The sequence below is a fragment of the Corvus hawaiiensis genome, chromosome 12, assembly GCF_020740725.1.
Source record: "Corvus hawaiiensis isolate bCorHaw1 chromosome 12, bCorHaw1.pri.cur, whole genome shotgun sequence".
NCBI classification, from domain to species: domain Eukaryota; kingdom Metazoa; phylum Chordata; class Aves; order Passeriformes; family Corvidae; genus Corvus; species Corvus hawaiiensis.
Window position 1 is genome coordinate 74,636 of NC_063224.1, and position 20,837 is coordinate 95,472.

A 20,837-nucleotide genomic window follows, 5' to 3' on the forward strand; every position below is an offset into this window, starting at 1 on the left:
AAAACGAGGCCCCCTGTTCGATGCTTTTCCCCACCGCTCCCCGGCAGTTTTATCTGCCACTGCATTCCCTGCGTTGCTTGGGCTCTTCCCAGGTCTCTGAGCTCCTTCACAAGGCAGGAGATCGATTTGGCCCAGGAACTAAACCCTCCCGAGGAATTGTCTGATGCCATCTCCGCATTTGACAGCTGATCCTTGTGCTCAAAGGATCCCTCTTTCTTCCCTTCAGCCAATTCCAAGGCTCATGCCCCCAGCTGGGATCAGTCCCCAGTCTGATCCCTGCAGTCTTCCCTGCCGGGATCCTGCTCAGGAATCCATGGGCTACGAATGTAAGAATTAATTCTTCCCACCCCTGCCCAGTTCCAAAGGATTTGGTGTCTGCCTTACCCGGCTGGAGCCTGCTTCCAACTCTGTTCTTGCTGCTTCTGCTGCTTTCCATTTCCCAGGAATTCCACCGACGGAGGGACAGCGTTTTCCACCTCCTCCAGGATTCCCTCTGTTGCGTTTGGGTGCTGGAAGGATATCAAAACTTTATTCCTAATGCTGGGCTCTGCATATGGCCGAGAAAATCCCGGCCTCCACACAGACCCAGATTCCAAACTTTTTGATACATTTTAGCAAACCGAGAAATTCACCTTCCCTGCTCCTTCTTAAGGGCATCCTTCTCTTCCCTTACCCGGCGGGCTCTCTCCCACTGGGGGTGGGTTTTCCCCTTCCCGTGCTAATTAGTCCCTACTTCTAGGAGGTTTAGGTACCTTTCTTCCCTGCGAGGGATTTCTTAACACAGCTACCGAGGCTTTGGGAGTCTTCTTTTTCTCCTACTTTCTGCAAAAACACCCTGTGATCCACAAATGCCACAATCCAGACGCCCAACTTCAACAAGACATCCTTTTTACCTAAAAACACTCACTCTCAACTCTTAGATCTTTGGAAGTTTTACCCCTGCAAAATTCCTCTATCTTTCCACCACTGAATTCCTCAGTCCTGCTTCCAAGGATTTCTTGAATACCATGGGGCTTTTCTCAACATTTACCCCCACGACCTTCCCTACGTGCCCACTGCTCATCACCTCATTTTTCCCTCAATGTCTTCGTTCTCCACCCCAGAGAGTTTGTCAAGTGTTGCCCCCAAAATGTTCCCCATCTGTCCACTACTGAGTTCCCCATTTTGCCTCCAAAATATTCCTTCTGTCCCCTCCAGATTGCATCCACTTTTACCCCCAACATTTTACTTCCTCTACAATATTGATCAAACCTTTTCCATCCCAAAAATGTGCACTCTCTCCCTTAAACAGCACCTCAGCTTTTCCCTCAAAAACGCCCCAGAGAGAAACTCAGATTCAGCCCCCAAACTCCCATTTTCCTACACAAACAGTTCTTGTGGCCCCTCTCAATTCCCCCAGGCTTTCAGCTAAAGGAAGAACTGGAAGCCTATTCCCTCATCTCCGCCCCTGTTTTGCTTTCCCGGAAAACCTTGCGATCCCACACTTTCTCCAAGAGATCTGCTGGGAGTACTGCAAGGTTTGCTCTGTCAAGAGCGCATGGGGGGTTTACAGCACTTGTTCCTCTGCATCTTTACCCTTTCATCAGCTTTCCCCTGGAACGGTGTTGTGGGAGAAGCTTGGAATTACCAGAAATGGATCAGGTGCACATTTCTGCCCCACCAGTTTTTATCTGGTTTGAAATTCCTGGAATTACCCTCAAATGTGCCCTAGAACACTGCTGTGAAAGGATCAATGAGAAGAACAGCCTGAAAGCAGAAAACCACCTCCAGCAGCAGCCAGAATGATCCCATTTCTCTTCTTACCTGGTCCTGCCAGAGCTCCCAACAGCCATTCCCATTCCGAAACAAGAGCTATGGAAGACATTCCTGCTGTCCGTGAGGGTGAGGTGGCAGTTCTGGATGGTCTTTGCTGTGGAACCAGACAACAAACAGAGTGTAAAGGATCTTGGTGGTCCCTTCCAAGCCAAACCACCTCGTGATTCCATGCGTGGATCAGCACCTGTCCCAGCTCCATTCCAGAAACCTCCTCCCATTAACCCAGAACTTTCCTTTTTCTGCTCAACATCAGGGATTTGCTGCCGAGTGCCCCGAGCAGGGGACGCCTCAGCCTTCCCTGGGACCGCAGCATTCCCTGCGCTGCCTCAGCACTCCCTGCGCTGCTGTTCCACGCCCATCCCGTGGTCCAGCGCCTGTGCGGGCTGCAGTGCCGGGCTCTCCCCACAAGGCGGCAGCACCGGGAGCGAGCAGCCCCGGCCGGTCCCGCTGGCTCGGGGCAGCTGCGCCTTGAACCCGCCCTGAGCCGGCGGGGCCGTGAACACAGCGGGCACAAACCCCACCGGTGCCCTTTATTTCACCCTCAAAGGCACAGGATCGCAGCATTTCCTGGGCTGGAAGGGACCCGCAGGGAGCATCGAGTCCAAATCCTGGCCCTGCACCCCAAGAATCCCACCCTGTGCCCGAGAGCCTTGTCCAGACCCAAACTCTTCCCCCAAGATCCTGAAAACACAGAGGGGCTGGGAGAAGGATGACAATGGAGGATTTTTTATATAGATCTCCTTGTACGATCGTTATATAATATTATTAGATAGTCCAGGAACCCATCCCTGTGCCTGGACACCCATCCCTGTGCCGGGACACCCATCCCTGGGCCGGAATACCGATCCCCCGCGGCCCCCACCGTCCGCTCGGGGCTGTCCCCGTTCCCCGCTCACCTCCGAGCCCGGAGCACCCGCCCCGGTGCCCCCGGCCCGGCCGCGCTGCTCCCCGGGCTCCCCGCCATTGCCGCTCCCGGCGAAGAAGGGCGGAAGTCACCGGGACCGCACCAATGTGGCGATCGGGTCAGTGGCTATTCGACCTTCTCAAGATGGCGGCCGGAAGGACCCCCCCCCCCCCCGCTCCGTCTATTCGACTGCCTGAATGCTCCCGCCTGCCCCAGGCGCCGCTGACCCCACAGTCGGTGTCCGCATAGCGGGAAACGCCTCAGAAATCTGCGTGCAAGCGCTGGGCTGGCGTCGGCGTCGGCGTTGCGTTCAGGCAGCCGAATAGACGCACCTTGGGGGGCCTTCCCTGCCGCCATATTGAGAAGGTCAGAAAACAGCGTACACGGCCGCCATCTTTAGTGTGGCGGTGACGAAACTTCCGCCCTTCGCCGCCATCTTGGGTGCTGGCAGAAGCCACTTCCGGTCGAGCCGCCATCTTTAGTGTGGTACACTTAAGGGCCCCCGCCGCTCCTCACAAGGGCGTCTATTCGGCTGCCTGAATCCGGCCCGGACTCCGACGCCGGCCCCGCGCTTTCCGCGAGATTTTCCGCGGTGCTTCCCGGTGCGAGGACACGGCTGGTGGGGTCAGCGGCGCCGGAGGCGGGCGACTGCTCCGCGACCGGCGGCAGGCATCGGCAGGGACACCTCTCAAAGGGGCCTAGTGCGTCCGCCATCTTGAGTGTGGCGGAAGTGTAAACCACCCTCTGCAAGGTCCTGGCAGGTTCTAATAAAAACGTCACTTAACGCCGTCCCGAGAGCGCCCAACTGCGCCTTCCTTTCCGAGCCGCCTCCTTGAGAGCGACACGCGGGCGGCTCGATTCCGACCGTGCCCGCCCGGTGCCCCGCGCCCAGGTCGCGCTGCGACCGCGCCTCTGCTGCCCGGCAAAACCGGCCCCGCCCCCCGCCCTGTCATTCCTCGCGGTCGCCGCCCCGCACGGCGCCCACTCCTCTCCATAGCTGTGGCCCCGCTCACGCACGGCCGTGTCCCTCGGCGCTCCGAACCGCCCTTCGCCCCTCCCCTCCGCTGACAGACACCGCCCCGCTCGCTCCCGCTCCTTGCCCTTGCCACGCTCGGCAGCCACCGAGGCCGCCGCCCTCTCGGCTCAGCCGGCACCGGGCGGCAGCAGCGCCGGGGCGCCGTGTCGGGGGCGGCAGTGCCGCGCTCTCGCCACCAGGCGGCAGCAGCGCCGCCCAGCTCAGCCCGGGGGCAGGGACAGAGCAGAGGGAAAAGCCGCCTCTGGGCGCTCTGCAGCTCCTGCAGCCCGAGCGTCTCGGCTCCTGGGGCCAGGCACTTGCTTCTTTCCTTCCTACAGAAAAACGCCGGCTCGTTATTCTCAAGACTTGCTGATCTCTATTCCCAGCTTCTTGTACTCCTATATGCAACAGATTAGAGAGGAAGGGCTGGCTCATTTCAAAATGAATTTACATCTAAATCAGTAGCACTTGCCTATAGATGTAAAAGTGAAGAACTTAACAGGTTTTAGTATTCTGCACACAACCCTCGCTGGGAGGAATGGTAAAAAGTTAAAAACGAATGAAATGTAAAAAGTAGAAAGTTAGAAACAAAGTTACAACAGCAGTAATTTAGAAACAAACAAAGAGGTAAAATACAAGAAACGAACACATTTCTAAAGGTAGAAAGGTTGAAAGTTAAAAACAAAATTAGAAACAAAAAAAAAAATTAGAAACAAACAAAATTAGAAAGGTAGAAATTTAGAAACAAAGTCAGAAAGGCAAGTGTTGAGCCTTTGACAGGGTACCCTTCCTTCTCGGACCAGGGTGAAAGAGCAGAGGAGGCTGCTGTTCTGCTAAGTTCTTTATTTCACGATCTCACAGCTGTCTTGAAGGCAGAGTTCGAATGGGGTCACATGATAAAGCCAAGCAGCAGCAGCAGGCAAAACCAGCTTCTTCTATATGCTCCATACACTGTATTTTTTCTTACAGAAGTGTGGATTCTATTTGTTAATTGACCAGTAAGATTAACACACCATTCTAGTTTTCTTTTTCTTAACCCATCCTGGTCTAATTCTAACAGTCGTAAGCCTCACACAAGTGTTACATCTGTATTACACAGATTTGCACAGACAGTTTCCATCAGCTCTTATTGTTTATGTGAACACTCCATCTAAAAAATGTGAAAAGTCTAATTCGATCTAGATTTTGTCTAAAGTAAAGAATTCTGTGAAAAGGTAACACTGCTGCAGCAAGAGCTGTGTTTAAGATCTCTGCTACAGCTTTTTCATGTTTAAGACACTTAGCATCTATTTCTACTAAAAGTTAAAAATCTGTCCAAAGGTTTTAATTCAAACCTAGTGCTTTGGCTTCCCTCTGGGCCTGAGGCCAGAGGAGCCTTCACTCTAACAAGAAGGTTAGAAACAAATTTAGAAAGGTAAAAGTTAGAAAGTAAAAAACAAATTTAGAAAGGCACAAAGTTAGTAAATGTAGAGTGCTAGAAACAAAGTTAGAAAGGTAAAAATGGGGAGAAAAACAAAGCTATAAAGTTTCAAAGTTCCAAACAAACAAAGGCAGAAAGGGACAAATCTAGAAAGTTAGAAACAAACAAAGGTAGAAAGCTAGAAAGGTAGCAACAAAAATGGTAGGACTGTAGGAAGGTAGAAACAAGCAAAAGTAGAAAGTTAGAAATGTAGAAAGTCAGAAAAGTAGAAACAAAAAAAGAGAGAAAGTCAGAGATGTAGAAAGTTAGAAACTAACAAAGGTAAAAAGAGAGAAAACTTAGGTGGTACAAAGTCATAAAAGTAGAAACAAAAAAGGCAGAAAGGCACAAGGTCAGAATGGTAGAAATGAACAAATGTAGAAAGGTAGGAACATAGAAATGAACAAAGGTAGAAACGTAGAAAGTTAGAAATGAAGAAAGATGGAAAGATAGAAAGTTTGAATGGTAGAAACTAACATGTCAATTTAGAAGGGTAGAAAGCAACAAAGGTAGAAAAATAGAAAGGTAGGGACTCAGAACCAAACAAAGGTAGAAAGTTAAAAAGGCAGAAATGAACAAAGGTAGGAAGTTGGAAAGGCAGAAAGTGCAGAGGCTGGCAGCAGCCATTCCAGCCTTAACGAGAGCCCTGAGTGGGAGAGCAACTTGTTCCATTGATCTTCACTTTGCTAAGGGCCTCCTGGTCTCTTGGGAAAGATGCAGAGCAGGCAAATGACTACAGGTAGAAGCACCAGGTGTGACTGTTCTTCCTTCACCTCCCAGAAAGCTGGGGGGTTTCATGTTTGAGTCAGTGGCCTAGAAGGGGCAGAAAGTCTGCCCTGACAAGTGTGTGGGCATGGATCTGTTTTGTCTTTCCCTGTGCCCATTCCCAAAACTCTCTTAAAACTTTCCCAAAATAGAAACACAAAGCCTGGGGCAGATCGTGCCTGAAGAAAGAGCGGTCTCTTGTTTTTTTCCAAGCTGCTACAGAAACAACCTAAGGTAGAAAGGTAAAAATGAACAAAGGAGGGAAGGTGAGAAAGGTAGTTCAAAAGCCAAAGTCAGAGAGAGAGAGAGAAAGAAAGTCAAAGTCAGAGAGAGAGAAATAAAGTCAGAGAGAGAGAAATAAAGTCAGAGAGAGAGAGAAAGTGAGAAAGTCAGAGAGAGAGAAATAGTCAGAGAGAGAGAAAGAGTCAGAAAGAAAAAGAAAAATAGAGAGAAAAAGGAATAGAGAAACAGAAGAATAGGGTTTGAGAGAAAAAGAAATAGAGTTTAAAAGAGAATTAGTGTTGAAGAGAAAAAGAGAAACTGAGAAATAGAGTGACAGAGACATCCAGAAACAGTTAAACAGCAAGAAAAAGATAAAGAGTTAGAAAAAGTCAAGTGAGGAATAGACTGAAAAGTAAAGCAAAGCAGAGCAGCAAAGCAAGAAATACGGTGAAAAAATTACTAAACCACACCAAAGGAAGAGAGCAACCACAAGGGGGGAGGGGGGGTATCTTTATTAGGGTTTATTCAACTTGATTGAACGAGGGTTTTTTATTTACACTTCAGCAAAGCAAGTGGAAACAACAATGTACACAAGCACAAGTACAATCCATATGCACACTGGTCAAAGTCCAACTGACATACAGAGCAATATGTGCAAGTGCAGCAGCAAACACGAACACAGAGCAACACAAGCCAACCCCCTATCAGTACAATGTAACAATTGTTCTATTTCTGGAAAATTTAGGACATTTTATTGTTCCAGGAAACCCAAAACAACAGCAGCACACGGAGAAGAAAACACTCATCCACCACACACCTCCTTCAGCTGACACACAAACCCACCCTCGCTCTCGTCTCGAGAGCACCCCATGGGAACGCGGTTCCCGGGAGCCCCAAAATCATCCCGCCTGACAAATCCCCGGCACGGTCGGCACCCAAACCCTGGCGATGAACGTCACCTCACAGACCGGCTGGGTCTCAGATAAAAAAACCCAGCCGGGAGGGAGAAAATCCCCAGACAGCGCAGCTGGGTTGTTTTTACTCTAAGTTTAAAAAGTAGCTGAAAAGCCTGAAAGGCAAAACTCCCACACACAAGGTCAGAACCATTCCACACCCGCACTCTTCTCACAGGCAGACAGACAGTCACACATACACACAGTCACACACCCTTCAGCTTATACCCTGACTGCAGCCCTTACTCAAAACATTCCAGCCATGAAGATGCTCCGACACAGCTTCTGGATGCCGCTCCTCGACATCAAACAGTGCGCGCCGGGAAAATCGGCAGCGTAGGTGACCGCGGAGATCCGAAGCCACCTCAGGAACCTGCGATACAACGGGAGGCGGTCAACGAGACGCCGAGGGCTGGGAGTTATTCCCACACCGGGCCCGTACGTTTTCTACCCAAAAACCCATAGAAAAGAGATGAACCACTAAGTTTGATAACTCTTCTACTTAACTGTGACCCTACGTGCCGGGGCAGGGCAGCTCAAACCCAGAAAGCACACAGGGAAGTGTTTTACCACGTACAGCCCTGTGAAACAGAGTGGGCCAAGAGGCAAGAACTAAAACGCAGGGGAAAGCAGGGATTAGATACAATAAAATGTCGGTAGGGCCTTTTTTAAGCTGAACCTAAGTCGATCACTACATCAACTCAAGCTGAACTCTATGTTCACTTCCAAAGACATATGTCTTTTCAAATCCAGATTTGCAGTTTTAGGAAAACAGGAGCTGCGCGCTCAACATACCTGGACTCCTGGCCAGTGGACGGGTGTGACAGAGCCCCAGGTCACAAAAAAGAAAAGCAAAACACGTGATCACATACCCTTGTACAAGAAACAATATCAAAGTGAGACCAACTTGGAGCAAGTCTGGATCATTCCCATAAGGGTTACCAGGAGGGTTTCTCCGGTCTTTCTCTGCAATGGGACTCCCCAGCTCAAGTACAGAGCAGGATGACAGTAACGTTTTAGGGTAACTGCTGTTGTATCCCTTCCTAAGCCCTACTAGAATACATAATAATGATTTGATGCATTGCCTTTCTACCTTGATTGCTGTAACTGCTTCTTATCCATGTAGTTCATTCTTCTTACTTGCTTATCATCCATATAATAAATAAGCCTATCCCAAAAGAAGCACTCTTTTGTTCTGATCACTTCACTAACAGCACTAACTGGCAAAAGAATACTTCCCTTCCTCTGGCAAAGAGCTCTCCTTCTCATCCAGGTGCCTGTGGCTGAAACTGGAATTCCACCTCCAAAATGCCCTATGTCCAAGGTTAATAATTGCCAAGGAAATTCCCCACCGATCATAAGCAATCACCTATAACTTCTCCTCTGGAATCGTTACTGCTTTGGCTTTCTGTGGAAGTGTTTCAAACACCCATTGAGGCTTCAGGGGCTTGCTCGGGTTGCTTATGGCTCACCCTGACAGGCCCAAGCCAACTCCAACTACCCAGAATTTCAGGGCAATATTGATGCAGTTTCTAAATGCTCCCCTTCCCTGCAAGTCAGTCCTTCACTGCACAACCAGGGAGCCGATTTACTCCGTCCTTTGTACTCAAGAGCACCTCTCCAGCACAAATCCCACCTCTCGCAGACACAAACCAAACAGAGACCTACTGCAGGTGTTTGCATTGAAAGTACAATTCTTAGTACATCTGGCTACATGATTAAAACACATGCATGCATTGATGTCATAGAGGGAAAGCTTTTCAGCAGAGAAAACAGCCATTTTGGTAGCATCCTTGGATACACCTTCAGAAAAAGCAGAATTAGCACCAATTCCTAAGACTCCTGCTGAGGAATCCAGCCTTCCTTGGGACACCCAATGCAGCAGACACTGAAAAAGGAGGGAAAAAGCCAAGCTTGGAGTGGAAAAATAGAACATAAATACACCAGCCTTTCAAAAACCTTCACATTGCAATAGTGGGAAACAGTCACATTTACTCTTTCCATGCTTTTTGCGATTACACAAATATGAAATAGAAACATGTTACACAGAATGCAGAGGTAGGATTTTACAGGTGTTTATTTTGGCAGCCTGAATGAAAAACGCCTCTTCCCAACACTAACACCCAGCCCCGTTTAAATCCATACTTAGCCCAGGGGCAGGGCATATCGCCCCTCTCCCTACCACAGGCGGCTGGTGCAGACAGGAGAGACAACCCAGGCGGGCAAGGCCCAGCAGGTATCATCTCCTGGCACCAAAAGGTCTGCCAGCTTAAGAGTTATGGGAAGAGATAAAAAACCAGAGGTGACCAAAAGGCCTGGTTTCACACTGTAAAAGTAGTACAGGTTGTCAAGGAGGCAGAAGTCTCTTACACGCTCCCTGGGAACGGGCAAGACAATTTCTCCCTGAAGCCCGGACGCAACTTCATGGTCATTTTTCCAGAAATTGAGAGAGAGGATTTCAGTGCGTGCCCCTTCAACCATTTGGTGGTAAGGAACATTGGATCCTAAGTTCTGCTATTTCTTAGCTAGCTGAAAATTTAATGGTACATTTAACCCTGTGCATATAATACTAGTGGTCCCTTTTGTCTTACTCCTGTGTAGTAATAGTCTCTTTTAAGTCTCACGTCTGTTAGTTTTGTGTCCATTCACTAAATAATTCATTCTATAATAGACCAAATCAGCCATCATTAAAGAACTTACGAATGAGAGCGGCTCTTGGCGTGCTGGCCACCTCCGTAACGTGACTGCCTGCTACCAGAGGCCTGGGCAAAAGGCAGGGACTTCTCTAAACCTACATCATCCATTCATTACATTCTGGAGTAGTCAAATGAATATTATGAATGAATATTATGAAAAGAGGGGAATGTGTTGCCCCTGTGCAGTCAGCTAAAAATACCTCTGCTGCTGCTACACAAACCGGCTGCTTGCAAGCACAACACAGCCGTGCAGACGCAAGCATCCCAGCCTCTGCAGAGGCAGATCTTAAGGCATTTAAGACCGCTGCCGAAAGAAACTCCAAATGTACTAAGAAATTGTTTAGGAGAGAAACAGGTAACAACTGCCTCGAGTTTCCAAGTGCCAAAACCTGCTTCCGAGTGGCAGGGGGGGAAAGCGGCAATTCAAACGCCTCACAAATAAAAACCAAATCAACCAACCCATCAACCTAACAACACTCCTTTACAGCAAGCAAAGGCCACACATCCTAAGGGCTAGATGACCCATCAGCCAGCTTCCCCACATTCCTGCATTTCAACAGCTTCTGATTGCCCCTTGTACTCCCTACAAAAGCCAAAAACTAAACTCAAGTTTTAGAAAAATAAAATTAGAATTGGTGAAACTAACTCTAATAAAAAGTGTTATCTCTTACACGGCTAAAATCTGTTGGGATATCATTAAGAAGCAGTATATTTAGAATGCATTCTACTTACAACTCTTCTGCTTGACTAATCAAAGAGGCAAGCAGAAGCCAGCGTTTAAAAATTGATTCACAAAACCGAATCCTAACACAAAACCCTGTCCCTACAACCGTCCCAAATGCATTCACACATAAATAAAGGGCAGTTTGTAGGAGTGGCTGCCTTCAGCAAAATACCAAATTCCCTCTCGAAGGTGAAACTCATGAAAACTGATAACCAGTGAATCAAACTGTAATTACAAAAGCAGATGCTCTATCTACTCCCCACCAAAAAGAAATGTTCCTGGATTTTTCTGCGATAGCCACAGAGTTCGCTCAGATGCTTTAACTTCCCTTTAGAAAATTCTGTTCCTATATGTGAATTACCTCTGTGTGTGGGTGTGGCAATCAAGAGAACCACTTCAGGAGATACACATTAGCACTGCTAAAGAAAGAGATAGACCACAGAAACTCCTCCTGCCTGAGGGAGAGATTAAACCAGTTCCCTTTGTCCCTCAACCCCCCAAGCTCTGCCTGCTTGCAAAGACGAGATTTAAATACCAAAGGCCAAGCCAATCCTGGTGATATCGCACCCTACAGCAAAATTGGTTCTAATGAATACTCCTGCATTTCTAGAAATACAGGGCAATAGCTCGAAATGTTGAAACAAGAGCACAAGTGATAAAAGAAAGACTAGGACGTGTACCAGCCAAAGAACTACAAGCTACAGCACTGGTAGTAAAAAGAAAGACAAACACTGTATGACTAATTTTGTATGGTTATCTGGGCTGGTGCCACATGGTGATTGTACCGCTGAAAGTGTTAGAGTGGCAAGTGAATGAAAAAGAGAAGTTTCAGCAAGAAAAAGCTTCAATGGTTGTCTCAATTCTGAGCCATAGAAGTCCAGTTCTACCTGACCCAGACCTTACAAGCCTATTGTAACAACAAAATGGACTTGCTGACAAAAATCAGAAAGATAAAAAGTAAGCCACAGCACTGACATCAATTTGGTAAATGGTCGCATTATAAGTTAAGCCATACTAGAAACCTTATTTTTGCAGCACAAAGAAAAGACTAACCATTGACCAAAAAGGTGTGTAAAATACTTCTATACAGCGCTCCCAGTGCCAGCTGAAACTTAGATAAAGCCATCCAAACCTAGCACCATCCTACACATAAAAAGATAACAAAACACGCTGGTCAGCACAGCAGATAAGCTGTCTTGAACCTCTGAACCATCTATCAGTTACAAGTGATTACCAGGAGACGAAGGCATGCTGATACAGATCCTGATAGTTCAAGACTTAGCCACTGGTTTTCCAGCCCCCCTGTCCTAAACTGTACAAAGCGACACCCTTGCCTCTGGGCGAGCTCAGCTTTGCACTGAAACAAAGCAAATTTCTCACTGAAGCCTCACAAAGCGCTCCTCCACTGCCCCCGCCTGACAGCAGCGAGTGCAGCGCTGAGTCTGCAGCCAGAGGGCAGAGATGGAACCGCTGCCGCAGCTCTCTGGGGGAAACGCGCCCGCTGTTGCTCAAGTTCCACAGTTGTGATTTCTCCAGTCACCTTGAATGCCCAAGCACACCCTCACCGGACAAAAGCCAGGCACCGGGCTGTTGCAGTGGGGATACTGCAACACGCATATATCAAACCAGGAGTCCCGTGGAAAGGAAATATATATACGGACAGACAGATTCTTGCTAGCTGTTTCAGAGAGATGTTTATTTCTCCAACCGCATGGCCGGAGCTCTGCCCAGGAACTGTTCCAGTCACAGGACCAAGGGTCCTTCTGCCCGCGCAGGGAACACAAACCAACCAATGGGAACGAGGCTGAGCAGGGGCAGGGAAGCCCCGTGTCTGTGCCCTCAGGGCCCCTCTCCCAGGGCTACACGGCAGGGGAGGGACCCCAACACCTCACCCGTTTTATTTTAATAAAAGGAGAATGAAAACAACTGGATAAACATAACAAGAACAGTTTCAAAACAAAACAAGCCACCCTCCTGAGTCTTTAAATGTCCAAACAGATTCTCTGGAACATCTTAGGGCTGACAGAAGGGAGACAGGACTCTCCGGGCATGCTTTGTGGGGAAACTGAGGCAGGAGAGGGTTTAACTTCTTCCCTCCCCCTTTTCATCCCCCACTCGGCATTGGAAAGGGATTTTTGGGGAAACAATTGGCAAAAGCATGGTTTTGTGAGGGAAACCATGGGTGAAAAAACGGATTGGGAGTACACTGGGGGTAATAGGACATAGGGTAAAAGGGAAAGGTGGGATTAGGAAAGGGAAACTGTAGGGGGGGCTTACAATAGAGATACTGTCTAACATGACTACGATTTTTTGCATATATACTGCCTTTTACAGGAACACCATCAGGCCCAGTGACCTGCGATGCTTGTAACCCTTTTCTCCCTAGTACAATATTAAATTCCACCACCTCTCCATCTCCCAAGCTTGGGATGCATTTTTCAGGGTTATTCTTTTTAATAGCAGTTCTATGCACGAATATGTCTTGCTGGTTGTCACACCTTGTTATAAAACCATAATTTTGCTTAACATTATACCATTTTACTATCCCTAAGGTCTTAGTTGCTATGATCTTTTCCTTTTTCCGAGTGGCTGCTGTTTTCTGTCTCGCTGCGTCTTTGTTCTCTCTTTCGGTCGCTCCCGTGTTGGAATTGTCGGGGCTGCTGGTGCCTGCGCGCTCTTCCCGGGGTCGCGTTAGGGGCCGCGCGGGCCGGGCCGGGCCCCGCCGCTCAGTTCTCCGTGCGTCGCCTCCTCTGGTCGCAGCTTCGCTGCCGCTGCCGGGCGCTGCACCCACGTCTCGGCCGGGTCCCCGGGCGATGACTCCCCCGCGCCCTGCTCCAGCGCGCGTCTCGGCTGGGCGCGGCTCCGCTCCACTGCCACCGCCGCCAGCCGCTGCCCACGCGCCGCCCCTCTCAGTCGGGCGTTCACGGGGCTCGCTCCACCACGCGCTGCACAGGACCGGGCGGGCACCGCCGGGTCCCGCTGCTCCCGCCGCGCCTCGCTCCGCCGCCGACACTGCGGCTCGCGTGGCTCCGCCCGCGCGCGGGAACTGCCTCGCTGCTGCTCTCAGAGCGCTCGGTGCACGTGGCCTGGGCCGCACGGTCCCTGCGCCACGCTTCCCTTCACCAGGACACAGCTGACATTGCTCAACAGTCTCGGTAACTAAATAATATTCACGAAAATATTCTTCCATCGGCATATATTTTGACTCCAGTATTAACTGTGTCCAAACGGTTTTCCAAAAGCCCTTGGTAAGAATTAAATCCCAAGAAACATAGAAAAAGTTCTTAAACAACCATGCCAGGAAGTGTTTCAGTTCTTTTTGAGCTTGAATCAAGCTAAAATTTACAAATCGTTGTTCAAGAATCATTTTAAGTTTAAGATAAATGTCCATATGCGGCTCTGAGAGCCAAGAGTCTTCCCACGGTTCCTCCATAGTTTAGATATGGAATAGCAAAGCAAAACCAAGAAGAGGAATCCAAAGTTTCCAGGGTTTACTCACACAAATCAGTCGCTTAGGGATCGGGGATCGTTCTGCTCTCAAATCTCCACCATTTGTTGCAGTGGGGATCCTGCAACACGCATATATCAAACCAGGAGTCCCGTGGAAAGGAAATATATATATGGACAGACAGATTCTTGATAGCTGTTTCAGAGATGTTTATTTCTCCAGCCGCATGGCCGGAGCTCTGCCCAGGAACTGTTCCAGTCACGGGACCAAGGGTCCTTCTGCCCGCGCAGGGAGCACAAACCAACCAATGGGAACGAGGCTGAGCAGGGGCAGGGGAACCCCGTGTCTGTGCCCTCAGGGCCCCTCTCCCAGGGCTACACGGCAGGGGAGGGACCCCAACACCGGGCCGAGGGGGACCCGGCGGCGCCCGAGCCCCGCGCACGGAGCGCACGCAGCGGGCGGCACGGCCGGGGCCGGCTCGGCTCCGCACGGCTCGGACCGGCGCGGCTCCGTCGGGCCCTGTCGGCAGCCCAGCCCCCAAACTGCCATTCCTCCTCAGAAATTCCCCGGGGACCGGGAGTGCTCCCGCGCAAGACATTCGGTGCCGGGGCACGGCCAGAAGCGCCCTCAAATGCAGCGGCACGGCCCCATCTAAACCCTTCAAATGCTGGAAAAGCTGGAGTTTCCTTCAATTTAACCCCTGGAACTGAGGCAACGGGGGCCGTTTACCTCCATTTAAGCCAATACAATGGCAAATAAAGGGGTTCTCCCCTTCAATTTAATCCTCTAACATATCAGAAGGAGAGGGGCTTTCCTCAAATCTCTCAAATGATGGGAAGAGGGCGATTTTTACCTCAATGAAAATCCTTAAAAAACAGGGACAACGGGGCTTCCCCCTCAACGTAAACCTCAGGACGATGAAAACGGAGGGGGAGGGGGTTGGAGGGGGGGTGTTACCCTCAATTCAAACCCATAAAATGGAAACACCCGTGCCCTCCCCTTCCATTTCAAATGGAACATGTGGATTCCCGGTCAATTGATACCCCTAGCACCGCAGAAAAGGCAGGTTTTCCTTCAATCAATACCCTTAAAATCATAAGTGAAGGGGGATCTCAACCAGTTCAAACACAGACAATAAGGGAAGAGGAGCTTCTGCCCTCAATTTAAACTCCTTCTGTCCTCGTAACTTGGATTTTCCAAGTCCCCTCCCCTCATCCAAACAGCCTCTGCAAGCTTGGGGGGGGGTCACAGCATGCACTCCAGGGGACCTGGAGGAACAAGAAAATAGAAGCAGAAGCTCATTATTTTACAGGTGGGCATTCCACCCCCAGGAAGGCCCAAGTTATCCAGGGACCTTCCCAGACCACTTCCCAGATCCCATCAGGGTGGACTGCAGTGAAAGACTGCACGAACCCTGTTTGCAAACACGTGCACCCCTACGTGCGTACGCAGGGTTTATTTCAGAACCGTGGGGCTGCGACGGAAAGCAGCCATGCAGCCCTTTGGTCCCTATCGAAATACAGCAACAACAAAGTATGAAATGATCACTTAAAGAAACATAGAAGGGAAGAGAAAGTTTTACAACTTGTGCAAGTTGTGTCAGGGAGGGCCATTAGCAGGAGAAGAGGCACCATCTCTCCTTGCAGCATTTGCCTCTTACCCCCTTTCAAAGCCCCATTTGCAGCCTCCAGGCAGCGAGAGTTCACCCCCCCCTCCCTGTCTCATGCACACGGGCCATTCCACACCCAAAACCTTCCCTGGACCCGGCCCAGCACTCTGGCCCTCCACAAGTGGGCAACTCTCAGAGCCATCACTCAGCAATAGTCCAGCATCTCTCAGGGGCTTGAGCCAAACAGTTGCAGCAGCCTGGAACTCCCTGGGAAGAGGAACACACGAGTTTTGCACCCACGCAACGGAGGAGCTGCCCTGGCCCAGCTCTGCCTCCTCTGCCAGCAGCAGGGTAGGTGCAGCTCTCACCCACCAGGGCTGGCAAGGGGCAAGCGCCTGCGCCCAGCTGGGCACCGATGTGGCGCGGCCCCAGCGCGCTCCGCCAGTGCCCCCCAGGAACAAAGGGACAGCACCAAACAAGACTCACCGACAGCACTCCCAAAAACTCTCCAACACCATTTACTGCTTCTCTCTCTGCAAGGGCCCAACAAGTTCTGGCTCAGGTCTTGTCCCAGGCTCGCCGGTGACCTTGAGAGGAAAAGGTTATATTCAAATTCAAGCAGGAGTTAAAAACAACAGAAAAGCACAAATCAAGACAAATGATCTTCCACCGCCCTCAGCAGCCTCAATTCAGGAAAGTCAACAGAAACTCAAGAGCGCCACAGGGCAAAGGTCCAGGTGTACCTTTAGATACATTCAAACATCCTGGAGTCCTGGATTTTCCTAGTGCCTCGGTACCCAACGTCAGGGGGGAAAATATCCCAGTTCAGGCTTCCCCAGCCCATCTCCAGGTGTCACCCCCAGCCCTTCCAGTGGCTCCCAGTTCCCAGGCACCCAGTCAGCAGCTCCTCGGTCCTGGGAGGCGTGTGGCACTTCCGGAAGTACACCATGCCTTGGAGCAAGCTGAGCAAACAATTCCAGACCTAAACCCTTCAATCCCTGCAAGTCAAGGCAGATTCACAAATGCCCAGGAATTCGCACCTGCCATGGAAAAGTTAAAAGATCAACGTCTGCCTGAACTGCATTTGCAGGGTCCAATTGCACCCATTTTGCTCTGCCTCATGCTCGCAAATTGCCTGGAACGTGCTGTGTACAACAGCCTGGAAACCAGGGAAAACTCCTGACACTGGTATCCCGATGCCTCTTGCAGACACCCAGCTCAGGGAAACCTTTGCAGCAAAGCACATCCTAAAGGAGCTGTTTTCCCCGAGGAAGCCCAGCAGCGGCAGCGCTGCCCCAGAGCACAAAGCAGCAGCTCTGCTGGGGAAGAGCATCCTTCAGTTCCTCTGCTGCTCACTTGACCAGAGAGCTGTTCCTAGGCCACATTCACTCTCCCACCCTGGATGAAATACCTGCACCCCCCCTTCCAAGTGCTCACTGCTCCCTGCTGTTCACATGACCTTTTCTACATCAAACTACCAGGAACAGTGCCCAGACAAATGGAGACCTTTCAAAAAAAAAAAAAAAAAACACCACCAACAAAAAAAACAAAAAAAAAAAACAAAAACAAAACAAAAAAAAAAAAAAAAACCAAAACCACAACAACCTGGGTTTGCATAAATAAGCACTGAATCTAAAAACTTTTATGTTTCCAGTATTCCAACCATGTCCAGATGGTGAGCAGGTGCTAAAAATAACAACAGAAAAGCACAAAAAGAGACAAATCTTCCTTCTCGACCTTCAATATCCTCAATTCAAGAAAATCACCCGAACTCAACAGCTCTATATAGAAGGGGAAAAAAACCCACATGTACTTTGAGCTGGTGAGAAGAACAGGAACCTGCAGCAATTAATGCTGCACAGTCCACAGCAGCGAGAGCTCAGCACACGTCCAGACAGGCAATTCCAGCACCTAAATTAAAAAAGAAGAAAAAGTTGATTACTTTTTTTTAAAGTTACTCTAAGTTTGTAAAACCAAACCAGCCTTTGCTCTTGATTTTGGCTCACTGATGCACACACACACAAGAAGCCAACGGTCACACAGGGCCCGCTTGCAGAATTCCTGATCCAAACCCTCGCCTTTCCTGCCCAGCAATGAGGGAAATCTGACAGAGGATTCATAAAGAGCCCTCGCTGAGAGCAGTCATCGCCCCAGGCCTTCAGGCTTGGCAAGATCCTGAAGTGAACGGACCCAAATTCAATTCCTAAATCTGAATCTCTGACAAGTCCTGTTAGAAAAACAGCGGACAGTCCATCAGAACACAATTAAAAGGCTGCACAAGGAATAACAGAAGCTTTTCCAGGAATAGCACAAGTTCCTTCTCTCCCTCACCGGTCCAGGACCGTGAGACCGAACCTTGGGCCCCAGGAGACAGGAGAGCTGTTATCAACACTCGAACCTCCCAAGCGTTGTTATTGCTCAGAGAGCTGCGCCAGCACTGAGCTACTCCCATGCGCCTGCAGGGCTCTGGGGAGGGGCAAGACAACGTCCCACTCCTGCCTGGAGAAATTTCAACACCCTAAAAAGTCATTTCCCTTCTCTCTCTCTCTGACCCACAGCCAAAGCAGCTGTGTAGAACAACCCGGGGGATTTATGGGAGGGCTGATTCTCTCAGGAAAGACCCCAGACCCTGAGGAAACAAAACCACCCCAAATTTCCAGCTGAAAACACGCTGCTTCCTGAACGGGAGCGCACAAAACTCTCTATAGCCAGACAGGAGATGACAGACCGGAAAAAGCCAAAAGATGTGCTCTGCTTGCATGCACTCTCTGACTGGTAATTCCAAAGGAAATTCCCCACGGATCGTAAGCAGTCGCCTACAATTTGTCCTCTGCAATCATGACTGCCTTGGCTTTCTGTGGAAGTGTTTCAAACATCCAGGGAGGGTTCAGGGCCTTGGCTGGCTCGTTTATGGCTCTTCCTGACAGGCCCAGGCCAAACCCAAGCATCCCCCTCACTGCTCCAGCCCCAGTTTCAGGGAAATATTGATACAGCTTAGAAATACTCTCCTTCCCTGCAACTCAGTCCCTCCCTGCGCATTCCCGGAGAGGATTTACTCCGTCCTTTGTTCCCAACAGCACCTCTCCAGCGCAAATCCCACTTCACACAGACACTGACTAAGCAGACCTAAGGCAATGGTTCCAGCAGCAGCTGCAATCCCGAGCTCCCTGTCTCCTGCACAGCTCATCCAAGCACTCCCAGCAATCTCACCTCGGCCCAGACACTCTCTGTCCTCAGAGGGAAACACAACCCGATGGCACGCAGCTCTGGCACCACATTCCCTCTTCCCTTCTCCCTTTTTCCAGCACACCAGGCTGCTGGCAATGGCATTCCCTAGGCAGTTCATCCCAGCACAGAGAAGAGGAGCCTGTGACTTACCCACACCATGGGCAGGACAAGGGGGGCCCTAGCTGGCAGGGACAGGTTCTTCTAGCACAGAGCTTTCTGAGCCCAAAAAGGAGCCTTGCTTTGGCTTCCCTGACTTATTCAGCAGCCCTCTGGAAACATGTGGCAGGGAGGGAAGCTGCTTTTCCTGACACCATTCAGCTGCCAAAACCAGTAACCCCTCCACAGTGCTCCTGCAGCCTTGCCTGGCCCTGGGGCCATAGAGCAGGAGCCTTGTGGGCATGAACCTGCCCCTGATTCATCCCCTGAGCAAAACCCACTAGTGAAAGGTGGTGAGAGCAACCAGGGCAGGGGTGGTAAGCAAACCTGTGACCCCTTAGGAGAGGCCTGTGCCATCAGAAATGTAGAATGGTGTCTTTCAGTTGAAAGGGACATACAGTGTTCATCTGATCCAGTTGCCTCACCAAACACGCTATCTGACATACAAAATAATAAGCAGAAACCTTATTTCTGATATTTCCTCACTTCTAAGTCTCAGAACTTGCAACTAAACCTACTCCATCTGTAAATTTGCGTATGTCACTGATTAGATTATTTGTAATCTTCCTCGCTGCTGAAGGGTTAACATGGTGTCCTTACATCCTGATGCTTATAAATAATTAAGGACACAGCAGAATTCTTCACTAAAATCTACTGTAGTCTTTTCCAGAACTGATTTCTAATCCTTTCCAAGACAGCTGCACAATTTAATATTAAAAAAAAAAGGTGCTGAACCATATTTCACAACTTGCCAGCTGCCTGCCAGGGCAGAGGGGTGCATGGTTCTGGCAGGGAGGGCACAGCCTCAGCACCAGCCTGCTTGGAGAACCTAGCTCTGCTCAGTGCCAGTGCCTCAAGCAGCAGTGCCTCAGGAAGGACCACTTCCCAGCCCATCCAAAAGGACATAGGCATTTACTGGTCTGGCCACAGGGAGGGGGTGAGTGCTGCAATGGGGAGGCTCCTGCACAAGTTTGGAGTGGGCAAAGAAGGCACAACTGAGAAGGAATGGCCACCTCAGCCCCTCTCCTTCATTACAGCTCTGCACCTTCCCCTACCTGTAGGTCATAGGGAGAGGTGACAATGGGCACTGAGGGAATTAGTTGGCTGAGCAAGCGGGCAGGCAGAAGGTCCAAGAAGCTGACTTGTAAAAAAAAAACCCAAAACCTAGAAAGGTTAATCGTGATTAACCACATATCAGAAATGCCTTCCTCTCTAATGGTAAAGCCACTGACACACTTCTTCTTCTCTTGCTTTGTCATTTATCTTGTAAATCAACCCATCTGCTTTCAAACCAAACGTGCCAAGTAAATATGAAGATTATTAGGAAGCCTTTTTATTTCCCTAGAGCAAATTAAACAGCTGGAGGTTACATTTTTTTTTAATATTGCCAAGCTGTTACCAGGCGTAACAAAAGGCAGTTGGCTGCACACACAGCCCCGCAATGTTTCACGGGGCTGATGCAGCAAAATCAAGGAACTTGTGCCTTGCACTCAGCTGCAAATGCCGGAGACGCACCGCTGATTTTATGGCAACTGTCACACCAGGAGAGCTGATCCTCCCAGACAGTGGAAGTACACAATTAGGTCACATTAAACATCGAGAAAATGCCACAGCAGTTCCACATGCCAACTACAAGTGAGTGACACTGGAAAACAGTTCCCAGCTGGCAAGAGCCATCCCAGCATCAGTGCATAATTTCTGCTAAAAGTTTACAGATGAAGTCTGAGGGTGCAGAAGCGTGAGCAATCACCCAAACAGAGGGATTCATAACATTTTCCCACAAGGCAGAGAAGTAAGACAGGCAAGCACCAAAGCCTGGTTTATTCCCCCTGGGAAGCCACCG

The 20,837-nt window shown here is 49.7% G+C and overlaps 1 long non-coding RNA gene across 9 annotated transcripts in view; it reads right to left on the minus strand.

Moving 5' to 3' along the window:
* Window positions 1–469: 469 nt before the first annotated feature.
* Window positions 470–20,837, minus strand: part of LOC125332172 — a 30,698-nt gene continuing 10,330 nt past the window's right edge. For 4 of the 9 annotated variants that reach the window (XR_007206383.1, XR_007206381.1, XR_007206380.1 and 1 more), the window contains 3 exons: window positions 17,424–17,521; window positions 16,097–16,197; window positions 15,811–15,877 (listed from right to left, as the gene is read on the minus strand). This is a non-coding gene — a long non-coding RNA (uncharacterized LOC125332172). Of the gene's footprint in view, window positions 510–8,329; window positions 9,022–15,810; window positions 15,878–16,096; window positions 16,198–17,423; window positions 17,522–17,965; window positions 17,981–18,988; window positions 19,327–20,837 lie in introns of those variants that run through there. The other 5 variants (XR_007206384.1, XR_007206385.1, XR_007206387.1 and 2 more) reach the window with 5 other exon arrangements.